We start from the raw sequence: 15,611 nt of genomic DNA, 5'->3' as shown, positions 1-15,611 counted from the left end.
CCTGGTTACTTTCCAAAACCAATTTTTATCCAATTGGAAAGGAAAAAATGGTGGGGGAAGGTGTCTAGAAAAACTGTGTTTTAGATAGTCTCTCTCTCTCTCTACAAATTTGATTTTGGCAAAGTCATCTTACTCAGACACACACACAATCTCTGACTGAAGTGCCATAGGCATCCATGCTGTTCTGTTGCACAAGCTGAAGAGGTGGCTCATCCGTCTGAGCTTCTGAAGAGCTTCTTAGCTAATGGCAGATACTTAATAAGCATTGATATCCACTTGATATTGCAAGAACCTGGACCTGCAGGAAACCTCCCTCCTGCCAGGATGGGGGTTAAAAGAATCCATTCTGTAGTTTGTTAAATAATAAAGGGTTTGCATTTCAGGGTTTGCATTTCAGGGTTTGGTGATCAAGAAGCCCTCATAATAAGCTCACTTCTAGTGTGTGCTTGCTTTTTGGCAAGTGGCTGATCGTAGGAGTCTAAAGGGAAGGAATAGGATTATTATTTTTAAAAAAAACAAAACAAGCATACACACATTGTTCCCTCCTCTGAAAAATGAAATGCCAAACACCACAAAAATGATGGAGAACATTCTGCAATGTGGCTCCCTGCCCCCCACACCCAGGGAGTGAGAAGAAAAAACACATTAAGAAATTTTCTCTGACAAAAAAGCATTCTGGGTTTTATTTTTATTTTTGGCTCTGCTCTAATGAAAAACCAACTTGGGCATCCCCGGTCCTCCCTGCTGAAGCACACCTACCTGCCATGTAAGGCTTTGAAATAGGAAAAAAACTTGAACTGTGCTCATAAATTCACTGGAAGCCAGTAGGCCACTTCTACTTTGAGTGACACACAAACAAAAACTCAGATTGTGGGGTGGCTAAGTGGGGAGCGATTAGAAGGAAGGAGACTGAAAACTGAGTTTAAAAGTTGCTGCTACCTATCTATCTATTGACACACGGTAACACAATTTCTGTTTTGCTCAGTGGTTTAGCCAATAAATTGCCCTGGTCACCTTGCAATAGATGGCAATGCTTTGGGTTAGCCCAAATACAGGGAAATGAAAAAAGTCTCATGTAAAGAGTTGTCCAATTAACCCAAATGTACATATCACTTCCGTACAACCAGCCCCATCATCTTGCATCCCCACATGCGTCACCTGACTTTTTTAAAAAATTCCCTTCATTTGCTTCTACGTCTAGCTTGCTATTTATTAATCACTGTTGCCCATATATTAAAGGAGACTGCAGGGTACTTGGGATTCAGCTCATTGAGTAGCAATTAACTGAGCTTGACTTCAGCCATAAACTTTTACCTCCAAGTCCTGCTTTGATATATGTATCAACAAGTCCAGGAGACTGAAGCTCAATTTCAGATTCATGATTGAACCAACAGGAGCGAAGCTTTGCTATTTATAAGCCTTTCAAATTGAGAGAGAGAGAGGGCCTCTCTTAGTCTTTGAAACTTACTGCTTGCTTTTAAAAGCCAGGTTAACCTAACACTCCATACTGCATGTTAATGATTCACAGATCATTAAAATTTCAGATTTTTTAAAATAAAAAAAACCAGTAAAATGAAATTCAAATCACTAAATCTTCTATAATTTGGGTGTGGTGAATAGGAGGGTGGATTTTGATTAAAAAGTGAATGCATCACCTTTATGCAAGCTTAATATTCTTTCCAACTGCTCAGTACTCTGTACCATTTAAATTAAAAACTGAGATATACTCTTATCAGTGCAAGTCTAATACAGAGTCACTTTCTCAACTGAAAAAAGGGGAGAAAGTGGACAAATACCATAGAGATATTTGGAAACAGAAAGCAACTTCTTGATCACAGCACATCAACTGTGAACTCTCTTCCAAGGGAAGATTTACTTGGGATCTTCTTCGTTATCGCTTAAGTGCTGAGCAGAGTCTATCTGGTAGTTAATTTTTAATTGTTCTCTCCTGCTGTTTTACCATTCGGGCTATATTTGAGCTGGTTGCTAGAGTGCCTTCTAGCATTGCTCTTCTTTCTGCTGCTGCTTTGTATTGCTAGGAGGTTGTATTTTCTGGGTTGGGCGAGATAAACTTCCTCCAGGGAAGGAACTACCTTTCAGAGAGCTGCTCTCTGAAAGTACCCTTCTTTGGGTACAGTGCTATGGTGATGTTTTGTTAATGGTGCCTTGAATGTTAAGAAATAGCAAGTGTAGCAGTAATCAGATTGTCAACTGAAGTGATGGAGCAATGGAGATACACAAATACATGGAAGAAAAGAAGGTTCTATGTGTTCTTCCTAGAACTGAGGGCTGGGGGGCGGTATAAGAAATATATAATTTATTGCACCACATATCCTGTACCAACTACAATAATGCTGTTGAAATATTATAGGGATAGAAATGGTAGTGATGTTTCCTTATTAAATAATATGGAACTGATCTGGGCCCTACTATACTTTATTAAATTACGCCACCCCCTCCATCCCTCCCGCAAAATCATTTAAATAATCATGGATTTCTTGGTTGATGAAATAGCATTTTAGGTGCATTCATACATAAATCTGTTCCAAGCAGTTACTTCTGGTGAGTTGTCAAGGGGTGGTGGTAGAAATAGGATGCTTTTGAATACAAGGAGACAAAACCATCTCCGACTATAGCGACCTTGAAAGAAGAGCACACTGAGCTCCTGTCATATATGAGCGTGTGAAAAGAACAAAATGTAACATTAATGAAAGGGCATTCATTTCACTGCATTGCTAAGATAAATGTCTGCCAACCGTGTGCCGATATTTGTTTGCTACCCACAGCTTTATTCTTTGATTGGTATTTTGACTCTCAAATCTTTTCATCGTTTTATGAGTATGTTTGAAAAATTCAATACGATAAGTATCTTTCACATCATCTAGAGAGATGTGCGTGGGATCTTCTGCCACATTACAAGAAGGGGCTGGGCGTAATTTGCACCATGAGGAGGGAGGGAGGCAAGCCATCCAACCACATCAACAACTCTTTCGAGTTAACTGCATTGATGCTGCTATTTAGCTCTGGCTGCCTCCATTTAAACAATCCTTTAACCCTCTGGATTTTAATTGATCCAATCTACTCCCTATACAGGGACGCGGGTGGCGCTGTGGGTTAAACCACAGAGCCTAGGACTTGCCGATCAGAAGGTCGGCGGTTCGAATCCCCATGACGGGGTGAGCTCCCGTTGTTCGGTCCCTGCTCCTGCCAACCTAGCAGTTTGAAAGCACATCAAAGTGCAAGTAGAGAAATAGGTACCGCTCTGGCGGGAAGGTAAACGGCGTTTCCGTGCGCTGCTTTGGTTCGCCAGAAGCAGCTTAGTCATGCTGGCCACATGACCTGGAAGCTGTACGCTGGCTCTCTCAGCCAGTAAAGCGAGATGAGCGCCGCAACCCCAGAGTCGGTCACGACCAGACCTAATGGTCAGGCGTCCCTTTACCTTTACCTTACTCCCTATACTGGGTAGAGTAGTATGGGATGTAAGCATGGGATTAATAATAAGAGCTCAGACCAGATATCTCCCAGACAACCAGATAGCAAGTTAAAACTGTTTGTTTTTTTTAAAAGAAAACACACGTTTTGCCATTTGGATAGCTACCCACAAGAGCACATAAAAAATAAACACAGGTAATACACCTAGTTGCACTTTTCTTTTCCTTTTTTGCTGTACACATTTTACTCCAGTCTTTTTCTTTTTCTTTCGACAAAGTAATAACCATAAATAAATAAGAATAAAAATGTGTAGCCCACCACTGAGCCCATTCCATTGTCACTATCCAGCCTCCCATAATTTCAACACCTCTTGCGATGGTTTGACCCCTTTCCGTTTTAACAGTACAAATTCTACAAACACCTTCCATATCTCCTCAAAATCATTTCTCCTGCATATTCCCCGTCTTACCTTAATGGCACATGTTAATTTATCATTAATAGCTATATCCCACACCTCTTTATATCATTCATCCATTTTATATTCTGCTTGCCCCTATCACTTCTTAGCTATGATAATTCGTGTAGTTGTCAGCAAATTTGTCAGCAAGTCCTTCATAGCCTGCAAACCTTCCACCCCATTGTAAATTGATAACAATGCTACCTCTGAACTTTTGATCAGCTTGACCCAGTGATTTCTGTTATCTCCTTAAACACCCTTTGCAAAAAATAATAATAATAATGCATCCCTCACTGTCTGGTTCAAACCAGATCCCCACCCCCTGAAATTTGCCCCTGGACCACAAACAGCCCATGTAATGGTGGGATAGAGCTGAGGAGCTGCCTCCCCAGCATTGGCATTGCCACAGCATACCTGGATGGAGCTGGGTCAGGGCAGGTTGCAGGTGAGGTCAGGGGATGTGCAGGCATGCTTGCAGCACCAGACTGGCAACCACATAGCCCCAACCTTACTGCTGCCCAGCTAGCCCCCCAGGACACAGGAAGTGTCATGTAGGCACCTCTGCCCTACCACACAAGCTGTTACTGCTTTGACACCCCCCCCCCCGCAAATCCCACCATGCTATCCAGTGCTTGAATTATTAATTATTGGTGGAGGGGGAGAGCTGTGACATTGAGTGCCCTTTAATGTAATTCACATGAACTTTTAGCAAAACATGGCCACCACCAAAGTCTTCTAAAGGCAGTAGATAAAATGGCCAGCACAGAAAAAGGTAATGAACTAGTACTCCTCTGGCTTTCTTGTAATTTGAGCCCTGAATCCACATCCACCACTACTAAGATGTTATGTCTGACTTCATTCCATTGTGTGTCCAAGCAGATCATTCTATTATTTGCCCAAGTAGGTGGGAAGAAAGGCTGGGCAGGAAGGATGAAGAAAAGACTATCTCCATCCGGCTCTGTATTGTATTATCATGCTGAGAGCCTCTTTCTGCATCAGTTTGCACTTAAAGGAGGGGGGAAAGCCAACATGAAAATTCATTTTCATGCATGTTTCTCCTAACTTACATATTTTTGTATGCAATTTCACCTAAGAGACATGTTTTTGCAAGTTGTTTTGTCTAATATACACATTCCATATGTTTTTATTATTATTGAAGAACTGCACTACCCCCAAAAAAATAGGAAAACACAGATTTTGAAAAGTGGCCACATTTCATTTTTTTGTTTGAGAAGTGTAAACTTGGTAGGTTTGTATTAAAATGCATACTGCATTGACTTTCTTAACCATGTCTTAATTAGCAGGGTGTCTTCCTAATCCTTGCCTTACAGCACCTGCACTTTTAAATGATTATTCATCCAGAACTCAATGTGGTCACGTCTTGCTTAGGTAGACCCTAACCAGACCCTGTATTCAGTGCCAGGGCTCAGTTCAGAAAGGAATTTTGGCTTTTAAAAGACCTCAGATATTTCTCCCTGCATCCTTGCATAGTTGCGACTATTCTGTGCACACCTGGTATCAGGGCAAGATATCCATAACAAAGAGCACTTTTTCAAAGCAAGTTTCATAGGATGAATCAAACAATGAATGTACTCAGAGGATGGGGCAGAAATTTAGAAAAACCCTTGGCCAGTGCTACTTAAGTGAATGTAGGCATAATTTATAATATATGAAAATTATATTTAGCTTTCTGTCATTCCGAGTAGCTTTCAGAATTACACACAAATTTTAATAGTATCACAAATTATTAGAACACTGTTTGAATTTTTCACAAAACTTTCCTTTATCAAGATAACCTAAGCATACCAATTGTATGTTCAGACCCTGCATTTATGTAAGCACTACAGTCTGCAGTCAACTACATGCATAACCATCTGCAGGGCTCTCTTTTCATAAATAAAATCAACACAGCAGTTAGTTTGTTTTGGGGTTTTTCTACTCATACTAAAGCACATAGCTGCCATTCATTAGAATACTGCATGTGTTAGAAGCATAGCCAATATTTATATAACAACTAACAGACACAGATTATGCACTAACAAAAGCTTCTGTATGTCACACATGCTCATATTAGACTGCAACCCTGAATACTGTTCCTAGGGAGTGGACCCCATGGAACACAGTGGGCCTTCCCTCTGAGTAATCAAGCATACATCAGATTGTGATGCACATGAAAGAAGCTGCTTTCCTCTCCAAAAGCTACACAGGAGTGCATTGGCAGCCTCCAATGTGAACTGGCAAACCCCGCTGAAGATCTAACGTGTTGCTTTACTGCATTGCTTCCACTTGGCTACACCAGTCAGCTCAGGTTTGAGTAAAATCATTGACTGAACTGCACAAATAACACATTGACCTGAATTTTCCCAATGCCTTTTTGGTACTCCCGTAGCCCGGAGCAAAATATTAATGTTTAGGTACAGGGGGGAAAGCTTTTTTAAATGGGTTGGCTGCCATGTCTAACATTTTTCCAAGTTTCTAGGCAATTGCCTTGGTTTTTCCAAAAAGACAGCCGGGTAAATGGATACAAATATACCCAGAACTGCTGAAAATATATCACACAACTCAGTGCAGAAAAAGGGTTTGGCTTTATAACGCTGCATAGCAGATCTCAAAATATTTTTTCCTTTTTTAAAAATCTAGATCAAAGCTGTCAGAACAAGATTCTTGATAGCTGCTTTAATAAATAGCCAAAAGATGGATTGACTGACATGTTTTTAAAGAAGCAGGTATGAATCACTCTGTCACAGGGCCACTTCATGTGTGTCCCACTGTCAAAATTTTACATGCATCAAGGAATTAAGAGAATAACACATATATGAGAGCATGCAGGCCCAACCTGCAAATTTGTTCTTACAGAGTGCATGGGATGGACATGGGTGTATACGTGACTTCTATATCTCATGGCACATTGACTTTGCACACAGAAGATCGCAACTGAACTAGTCCCAGCTGGAATGATAATACCTTTATACCATTTGCTCATCCATCCATGCCCAGTCACAGACAACCAATTGGTTTGAATTTTAATAATAGAATCCAGGCAAGTAAAATCATGCCATGCATTTATTTGTGTGGATTCAATTGCTATTTGTGCTGCAAGATTTTTGCCTACTCAGGAAAGGCTGTTCTAAACACTATCGAGTAGGTGTAGGTGTCTGCAGTGATGGGAAGAGGCCTTTGCACATTCAAATTCCATGTGACTTAGAACCCATGAGGCAACTGCCTCAGGCGGCAGGATCCACAGGGGCAGTAGATCTGGCCTCCAAGGAATGCAATGCCCACTGCTGCTGTTGTAGTAGTGGCAGCAACAGCGGCAGCACACTCCTCAGAGGCCGGATCTGCCCCCACAATGCCTCCTCTACAGCAGTCTCTTGGCAAATAGGAGGTGCTGCTGGCCTCCTCCCATCCTTGTTCCTGATGTAATCTTTATTCCCCCCTTGTTTCTGATGTAGATCACTCGCTCCTTCTTCCCTTGTGGGGATAGTTGGAGGCGCCATTTTGTGGTTAGCCTCAGGTGCCATAATGCCTTGGGCCAGCCCTGACCCCAGTCGTGCAGGTTTTCAAGTCATATGGAAGCCTTTGTGTGTATATGAAAGCTCCTCCCTTGCAGTTATTTGCAACGCACCAGGGGAGGAGGGGCTCCTCTGCATGCATAATACTGTACTCCTTGTTGTGTGCTGGCAGACATATCTTCTGAAGAGGGATTACACAGAAACCGTTTATACAGGCTTGCGTGCAAGATCTGGGAAGTGTGGAGTGGCTGAAAGTAGACAGGACAAGCGGATATAGGAGAAAGGAGGGGTTTTATCTTATTATGCAGATGAGAATGGATATATGGAGGAGGAAGCCTTTGCTCAAGGCCACACAGAAATGCAAATGTCCCAAGGCCCATGCCTCATCAAAAATGTATGAATCCTTTCTATAGTACACCAAAGTATCCCCAAACCTTTTGCAAACGTAACTATCTTGTAAAAATAACTGCCAGGCACAGCAAAATGAACCCACAAAACAACACTTCAGGGGCTGAAAATCAGAAGAGAATGTTAAGTGCTATTCATCGAGTAGTAGAAAGTGTGTCAGTTGAGCATGTTCACAAGATCACCCAATAAAGATAAACATATTCAGCAGAAGGAGGGGAGCTGAATCCAGAGTTGGCAAAGTAGAGAGTAACGCTTCAGTCTGTTGATGACAAATGGCCATTTCTAATGTTTGCCTATGTAATATCGCTCTGCAAGTTGAGCTCCTAGAAAACCGACCACTGAAACTTCAAGCCCATACTGCTCCACACTGCATTGCCTTTATCATGGCAGAGAGTTTTTAATGTAGGGCAGCAGTAGAAGAAATGTGCCTCTCACCTGATTCTAAAACTTCAGCGCACTTTACCTCCTCAACTTGCTGCCTATATAGACTCACAATGCTTTTGAAGGAAGACTTCTATTCCCACCCTAGTTCATCATATGCAGCATTGTTTTTGTTCTGCTGCTGTTTGCCTTCCTACAAAAACTACATTTTCCATCTTGCTGTCTACCGCGGCAGAATTTTAAATAATTAATTGCAAAATTATGGCGTTCTTTCGTTATGTTATCCTGCAACATTCACTTCAAAGCAAGGCCATTAAGTTCACTGTAAAGGAAGCACAATGCATATTGGAGTGGGTGGGGATCATCAATGATGTATCATCTGAGGTCTGAAAACATCAATAACAGTGAACACTGATTCACTTCACTGTTTTGGACATGGTGCAATTAAGTGCACACTGGTAATTTCTAATCCTGTTTCCATCAGAATTCTCCGACTTTCCTAAAGTAGCTTGAATGAATAACCTATCAGCAACTAATAAAAACCATTTAATGAGCCTAATCTTACTGGGTTAAGTCCAGAGTGCGGCTTCAATGGACAGAAGGATCTCCTTATGTTCGCAGAAGGGGATTTTATCCAGCAGAGACTTCCACTGGAGGAACAAGGAGGGGGCAATTCCCAGTGGTTCCCCCTTATACCCATTTTATTGTAACTCCCACACTGTCCTGTAGCGTCACCTAACCTTCCTGGGAAGCCTTTTCTTTAATAACATAGAGGGGCTGCAGCGGGAAGGAGGAATCAGAGAAAATTGCCACAGACACACCACGTTCAGGGGAGAGGGAAGCTGGTGGCTCCAATAGCAGAACTGCTACCAAGGTGCAGTCAAGGCCTAGTCAGTATGGTGGCCAGTTATGCATTGCCTAAAAAAAAAGAAGATCTGTGTTACCCAAAAAAAAAACCCTGAGGCACCAATTTGCATATGGTAACTTCTATGTATAGGTACAAATTTAGAAGTAATTACTATAATTTAAATAGAAACACAGTATCTCTCACCACAGTTGGGAAGACGCCAGGTGACCGATGTGCTTGCTCAATCTGCTGCTAACTGTTGATCAACAGCTTGAAGGCTCCTGCTGTCCTTCTAGATGGTTCTTTATAGTTAAACCTTGCTTGGGCCTTATCTTCATTATGCATTTAAAGCAGCATCATAGCACTTTAACAGCCATGGCTTCCTTCAAAGAATCCCAGGAGAGGCAGTGCTGAAAGTTGTTTAATAGGCCTCTCATTTCCCTCAGAGAGCTACAGAGTTCCCTGGGAAGAGGGATTGGTTGTTAAACCTCAGCTTCTGCAAAGTTACTCTGTCATGCATGTTCAGACTATGCACTCTTTAACCTACCATTTCTGGTAAACTATCCCCATGAAGAAAGAGTATAAAAATATCATGAATGGTAATGGTGAGATGTACTATTAATTACCTCACAACATGTTTTATCTCTTATGTCTCTTCTCAGGATAATTTGGAACCGTATATTTTCCCTTCAAGTATTTCTTCCTTTCTTTTTTAAAGAAAATGGTAGTTTCTTGTGAACAACTGCAACAAAGTAATTAAAAGTATTAGGGGAAACACTGATATAATATGAGGTTAGAATGTTTACAGATCTTCAGATTACAAATTTGCTTCAAGTGCCCTAGGGCAGCCTTTCTCAGCTTGGAGTCTCCAGGTGTTGTTGGGCTGCAGTTCCCATCCCTGAACACTGGTCCAGCCAGCTAGGGATGATGGGGAATAAACTAGGCCAGTCCTGCTATTAGGCAGAGTCAGTTGCCTCAGGCAGTCAGTTTTCAGTGTCATAAAAGGGCAGTAAATTGTTAGTTATTTAATGTAATACTATTGTTTTCTGTTTTGTTTTTTTACTGCCAGGAAAGGAGAGAAGCACTTGTGGCATTTGCTGCCTCAGGTGTCAGAAAATAACTTGACCGGCCTTGGGTACTTGGCTTGCAAAGGGAGTGTATCATGGGCTACCCCATTTCAGGCAGCAAAATGTAGTGGGCCAGCCCTGGGGGTAGAAGAAAGAGGCCAGAGTTCTACCAAATGAAGTCAGTGGATTGCCCACATTTGATGCAAAGTGAGATGTGACAGTTTTGAGGAAGCTCTACTAGGCCTATCCTGGGAAGAATGTTAGCAGTACCCTCATTCCCAAAGATGGCAGATCTCAGTACAAAACTCAGCACCCTCTTCCCATTTATTGTGGAAGTTTTGCTTTCCTGTAAGGAAAAAGAATAACAGGTTGTCATTACTGAAGAGATATAACTCTCCTTTATTTTCCTTGGAAGAGCAACCACAATAACTCACCCAAGAATAGTTATCTTCCAGTAAATATCTAACTCAAGCAGGGTGGTGGTGATGACAAACGATATGAATCTAGCAAAGCAATGTTATAAAGATCAATATTTCCAACCACTTGAGGGGTGTATCTCTCTGTGCGTATCTCTCAGCACGCACCCCATCCCCTCGCAAGTAAAAAAGAATATTTCTGCAGCTTCAGACACTTTTGTTAATGGTAAGCAAAGAAATGCTACTTCAGTTCACCGAGCAAAGAGCTAACTAGAATGCTGTGAACACAAATTTTAATCTGGGACAAAGTCTCAAACATATATAACGGGCACATTTTTATGGCTGGATTTTCCCCTAAGAGATGAGGAATGGGGTGGCTGCTATTTCTGGGTTTAGGAAAGATGGTAACGAAAACGAAAAAGTGGTTGCATGCTACTGTTTGTCAGGAAGGAGGCAGTTGTCTTCTACCTAGGCAGTAACAGTATTAGTGAGAGATTCAAACATTAATCCATGTGTAGTGTTTTCATGTCTGAGATGGCAGTTTGCCTGGAGGAATTACCCTGTAATTGTTGTCTGTGGTATCAACTGAAAATTTAGATCAATCAGTGATAAGGCGTAGGAAACACTGGTATCAGAAATATTCCCTTGCAACTTGGCACCAGACTTGAATGTATAGCTCTCTCAGTGTAAGGCTGCAAGGAATAATCCACAAGGGAAATCAATAATATTTTAAGAAATTGCCTAATACCTGCAGCAACTTTAGTAGAATTGTGCTTGCCGACAATGTCTTTCCTGTTCTGTGGACAAATACCTCAGAGAAAAATTCCTGGCTTGTCTCCCAATCCTACATCTAGTAGCTTATTTTCAAAGCGACTTCAGTGTTGAGTCCAGAAGAAATTGCACTTTTCCCTGCTGCCATCTTCACAAGCAGATGTGGCACACACACAAGAGCATCATTCTGTTCAACAAGATACCTTTGAGAAACCTGCATGCAGGATTCGAGCACTCTCCCTTTCTATAGCTTCCAGGAACTGGTATTCAGAAGTATTGCTGACTCCAGCTGTGGAGGCAGTGCTTAGCCATCGTGGCTGGTAGCTGTCGATAGATCTCTCCTCCCTAAATTTGTCTAACCCTCTTTTAAAGCCCTCTTTTTAAGTTGGAGGCCATCCCTGCTGCTGCCTCAGAGAGAGAAGGAGAAACTATTTTATTCCAGACATTAAAACAGGGCTTACATCAATGACTGCATAATTAACATCACTAATGAACAGAAATTCTGCTTTCTCACACAAAGAGAGGAGATAGATAACATCCCCTGGAAGTTAGACTTAGACCAATTCTTTCTCTTTTTTTAGACATATGTTCCTAAAGGATCTTGAAATCTCATCCCAAAATTGAATTGACCTATTGCTGCAGCATGTTAATTTACAACTGAATATAGCGATAGGGGCATATCGCTATATTGAGGTCAAAAGGGTTGTTCCGAAATGAAAGCATACTCTTGGGCCATCATTATGGGAATTTATGATAATAGCTAATTAGTACCAGCCTGGAAATTAGCATTTGTTGCCCCCACGAGTGGGGAGAACCAGTGTATGCTCTGAAATTCAAAGGGACTGTCTGAATTCATCCACGGGCGTGCTTGGAGCTTACATATTTGTTTTATTTATTCCCTGTCTTACACCTTAAACAAGAATGAGATCTGGGGTTTTGCTACTTCAGAATGCGGAATATGGTCAGAGAAAGTCATGGTAAAGAAAACTTCCAACGTTAACTAAGCCAGCACACTTTGGAGAGGACCACTACCATGTCAGAGATGAGGGGAAAGGTTTACCTTATTGTCACTGGATATCATTGACTTCATCTACCCAGAGTTCTATCTCTTGGCCTGGTGCTAGAAGCCCTAGGTCCACATGTTGCTCATGTGTAAGGCACTCACAGTTTGAAACAGAGGTGGGGGCCACACACATGCTCCTGTGCCAGGGCTAGCCTCATCCTGTGCTGTGCATAGTCAGCTATGGAGGAACCCCTTACATATGAGCTTCTCTGCCCATGCAGGGGGATCCGCATGATCAGGATACCCACACAGCTGCATGGCACCCCAGCTACAATTAGCCCAGGAATGTGGTGTTGGCAGCCCTGTTCCTGCTTCAAACTGTGCTTTACGTATGAGTGATGCATAAATATAGCTGGAGTGTGATGGATTTGGGACTTCTCAAGAGAATTGGAATGTGGCTGAATGTCAGGAACTGGTTATCCTGGATGTGGATAGCACATGTATGTTTGTGTTATTGCCCTGCCTCCAGCTGGGATGAATCCTATGCATCAGGAGAAACTGCAAGAGTACATTTTGTGATGCTTCAAAGCCAGCAAAGTGTGTTCCCACTAAGTTCCACCCAGAGTAGACCCACTGAAATTAATCACTTTGTAATGTCCAGTAACGGCAATGGCTCTACTCTAAGTAGGACTAGCATAGGATACCTACCCAGTATCTTCTGGTGGACACTGTCTTATATGGGTGAGCCCTGGTTGCTTTATCTAGTTACAGAGGGCAGTGGTACTTTGATTGACTTATGTGTTTGATAGCTGCTGTTTTAATTTCCTGTAATGTCTCTGGTAGTGGGCAAACATGAAGCTTGTAGGAACTACTTTGGGGTTTTTCCTTGACCCCCCCAAAAAAATGTCCCCCAGCTGGGGCCAAGAGGAAGAGAGTAGCTTAGAAAGCAGGATACACGTATACTCTGGGGTGGCTTGATCTAATTTTAAGTGTATCTCAGCCTAGGACTTTGTTTTCAGAATGAGGACTCAGGCAACCATTCTTTGATACAATAATCCATTCCAGGTGGGTGGCTATTCCAATTCTGTCTGGTCTGTGAGGATACACAGGCATCTGACTGGACACTGCTGGAGACAAATGTTGCTCTGTATGGGATGTTTTTATCTTTCTCGTCCAGACTGAGGAAAAGCAATTCATATATTGTGATGTGCTGCCTAAATTAACAGGAGAAACGGCAATTGAAGCACACTCGGCAGCGTCTATGTTTGTCAATAACCACATAACAAGTATATTAGTTGTAATTCCTCAGCTTTCATCCTGAAATTGATAACTCTGTCAGAACAAGTAAGTAAATTAAAGGACAGCATTCACTTATTATATGTCTAGCTCTTAGCCGGAAGAGTCCTTTACAACCCTCACAACATTCATCTTCAAAATGAAACTGTGAGGCAGGCCATTTGAAAAACACTCATTTTGCACAGAGAATTAATGTGAAAACCAGTGATTTGGGGTTTGAGATGTCACATTTACCCAGTAGTGCAGCAGTAAAGTCTGGCGTGCAGGAGTCCATGATGACATAGCCCCATGGCCACTCATCCAATGAGAGCTCAAAAATGGCAGGCAGCTGTGTTGATTCTTGTAGAATAACTTCCAAAGAGCAGCATTAGTCGCGTAATACCCAATTTATTGTCGAATAACAGTAAAAAAACTGAGCTGGCAAGGATGGTGGAGTGGTTCACACATTGGACTTCAGCTGGGGAGACCTGGATCCACATCCCTGATCACCTATGGGGAGTGTATCACTGGGTGACTTTGGGCTAGTCACTGAGCCTAGCCTATCTTAACAAAGGATCCTGTGCCAGGACAGATCTGGCCTCCAGCCCACCCACGCCCAGTTAAAACTCCTCCAACAGATGTCATAATTGCTTCTGCTGTGAATAAAGTACCAGAGGTACACTTCCCCACATTTGTGGGGCAGGGGGATCACAGCAGTCCATCATCCATCCTTGGTGGAAAGGACCAATACTCCTCTAGCATTGAGGAATGAGGTGGCAAAATAGGCATACAACTGAACAGCCATGAAGGAAAACTAGAAAGCTTGCCACATTAGATATTGTTCTCTGGATGAAGAATGCAGTGCTTCAAAGTGTAGTAGGATAATTCTTACCACTCACATATACATTATTATAAATAATCCATGGCTATGCTCCTGTTTTCTGGAGAAGACCACAGCCAACATGTCAGATGTCAATGATAAATGGGGTTTATGGCTGCACCGGTCACTGAGAGTCAGAAGCTTTCTGTCAAAAAAGTTAGGTGATATGAGATCCTGTCTACAGCTGGGCCTTACCTCCAGACCCATTAAAGTCATCACCATGCATCATAAATTCACTTTTACTTGCAATCCTACTGTAGTGCTTTGAAGCCCTGCCAGGAAAGGTTCTTGACTAGAAAGCAACTCTAAGCGAAGTCACACAGCCTGGATTACGAAAAAGGATTTGTAAAACTTCTTCCCAGATCCCGAATGCCATCTTCTTTCAGTCACAACATGAACATGTTCTTTGTCCAGTCCAGTGTGAATCATCAAGGGAAGCCAATTTCAGAACAGCAATTTGGTTTGATTTCTGTAAATGTAGGCAGATCTACGAAAATCCATGTGAATTCATCACCATGGTAACTCTGTTTCGGTGCCTTTTTCTCTTTTAAATTGATCAGAGGTCACTAGCTAACTTATTGAGAGCTGGGTTGTTACAATGATGATGATTATTATTATTAAATGTCCATACGCACCCCTTCATAACTTTGAATATAGCAACATTTCTAAGAGCTTAAATTCTAAGACCTAGCCCAAAATAAAAAGGTGGAAGGAAAGCCAGTATGAAGATTTTAAAGTATGCAACACTCTATTGCCTTAATGGAGCAATCTTAGGGGAAAGAGTGGCAGTAGGCAAAGTGCAAAATCCAAAGCTTTGTTGGAGTGTGGTGTTTGTTAAGAGCGGTAGACTTGTAATCTAGTGAACCGGGTTTGCGTCCCCACTCCTCCACATGCAGCTGCTGGGTGACCTTGGGCTAGTCACACTTTTCTGAAGTCTCTCAGCCCCACTCACCTCACAGAGTGTTTGCTATGAGGGAGGAAGGGAAAGGAGAATGTTAGCCGCTTTGAGACTCCTTTGGGTAGTGATAAAGCGGGATATCAAATCCAAACTACTACTGCTACTACTCTTCTTCTTCTTCTTCTTCTTCTTCTTCTTCTTCTTCTTCTTCTTCTTCTTCTTCTTCTTCTTCTGTCAACTGAGTGGAAGGTAGGGTGAATGTGT

General features: G+C 42.0%; 1 long non-coding RNA gene across 1 annotated transcript in view; it reads right to left on the bottom strand.

The window, feature by feature from the left end:
* LOC309367396 overlaps window positions 1-9,583 on the bottom strand; it is a 69,520-nt gene extending 59,937 nt beyond the window's left edge. The window contains exon 1 of the long non-coding RNA XR_014167130.1: window positions 9,242-9,583. This is a non-coding gene — a long non-coding RNA (uncharacterized lncRNA). The remainder of the gene's footprint in view (window positions 1-9,241) is intronic.
* Window positions 9,584-15,611: the final 6,028 nt, after the last annotated feature.

Source organism: Podarcis melisellensis (genome assembly GCF_964234715.1).
Source record: "Podarcis melisellensis genome assembly, chromosome: 3".
Classification (NCBI taxonomy): domain Eukaryota; kingdom Metazoa; phylum Chordata; class Lepidosauria; order Squamata; family Lacertidae; genus Podarcis; species Podarcis melisellensis.
The sequence above is the reverse complement of the archived record's forward strand: the minus strand, read 5'-3'. Positions and strand labels throughout refer to the sequence as shown.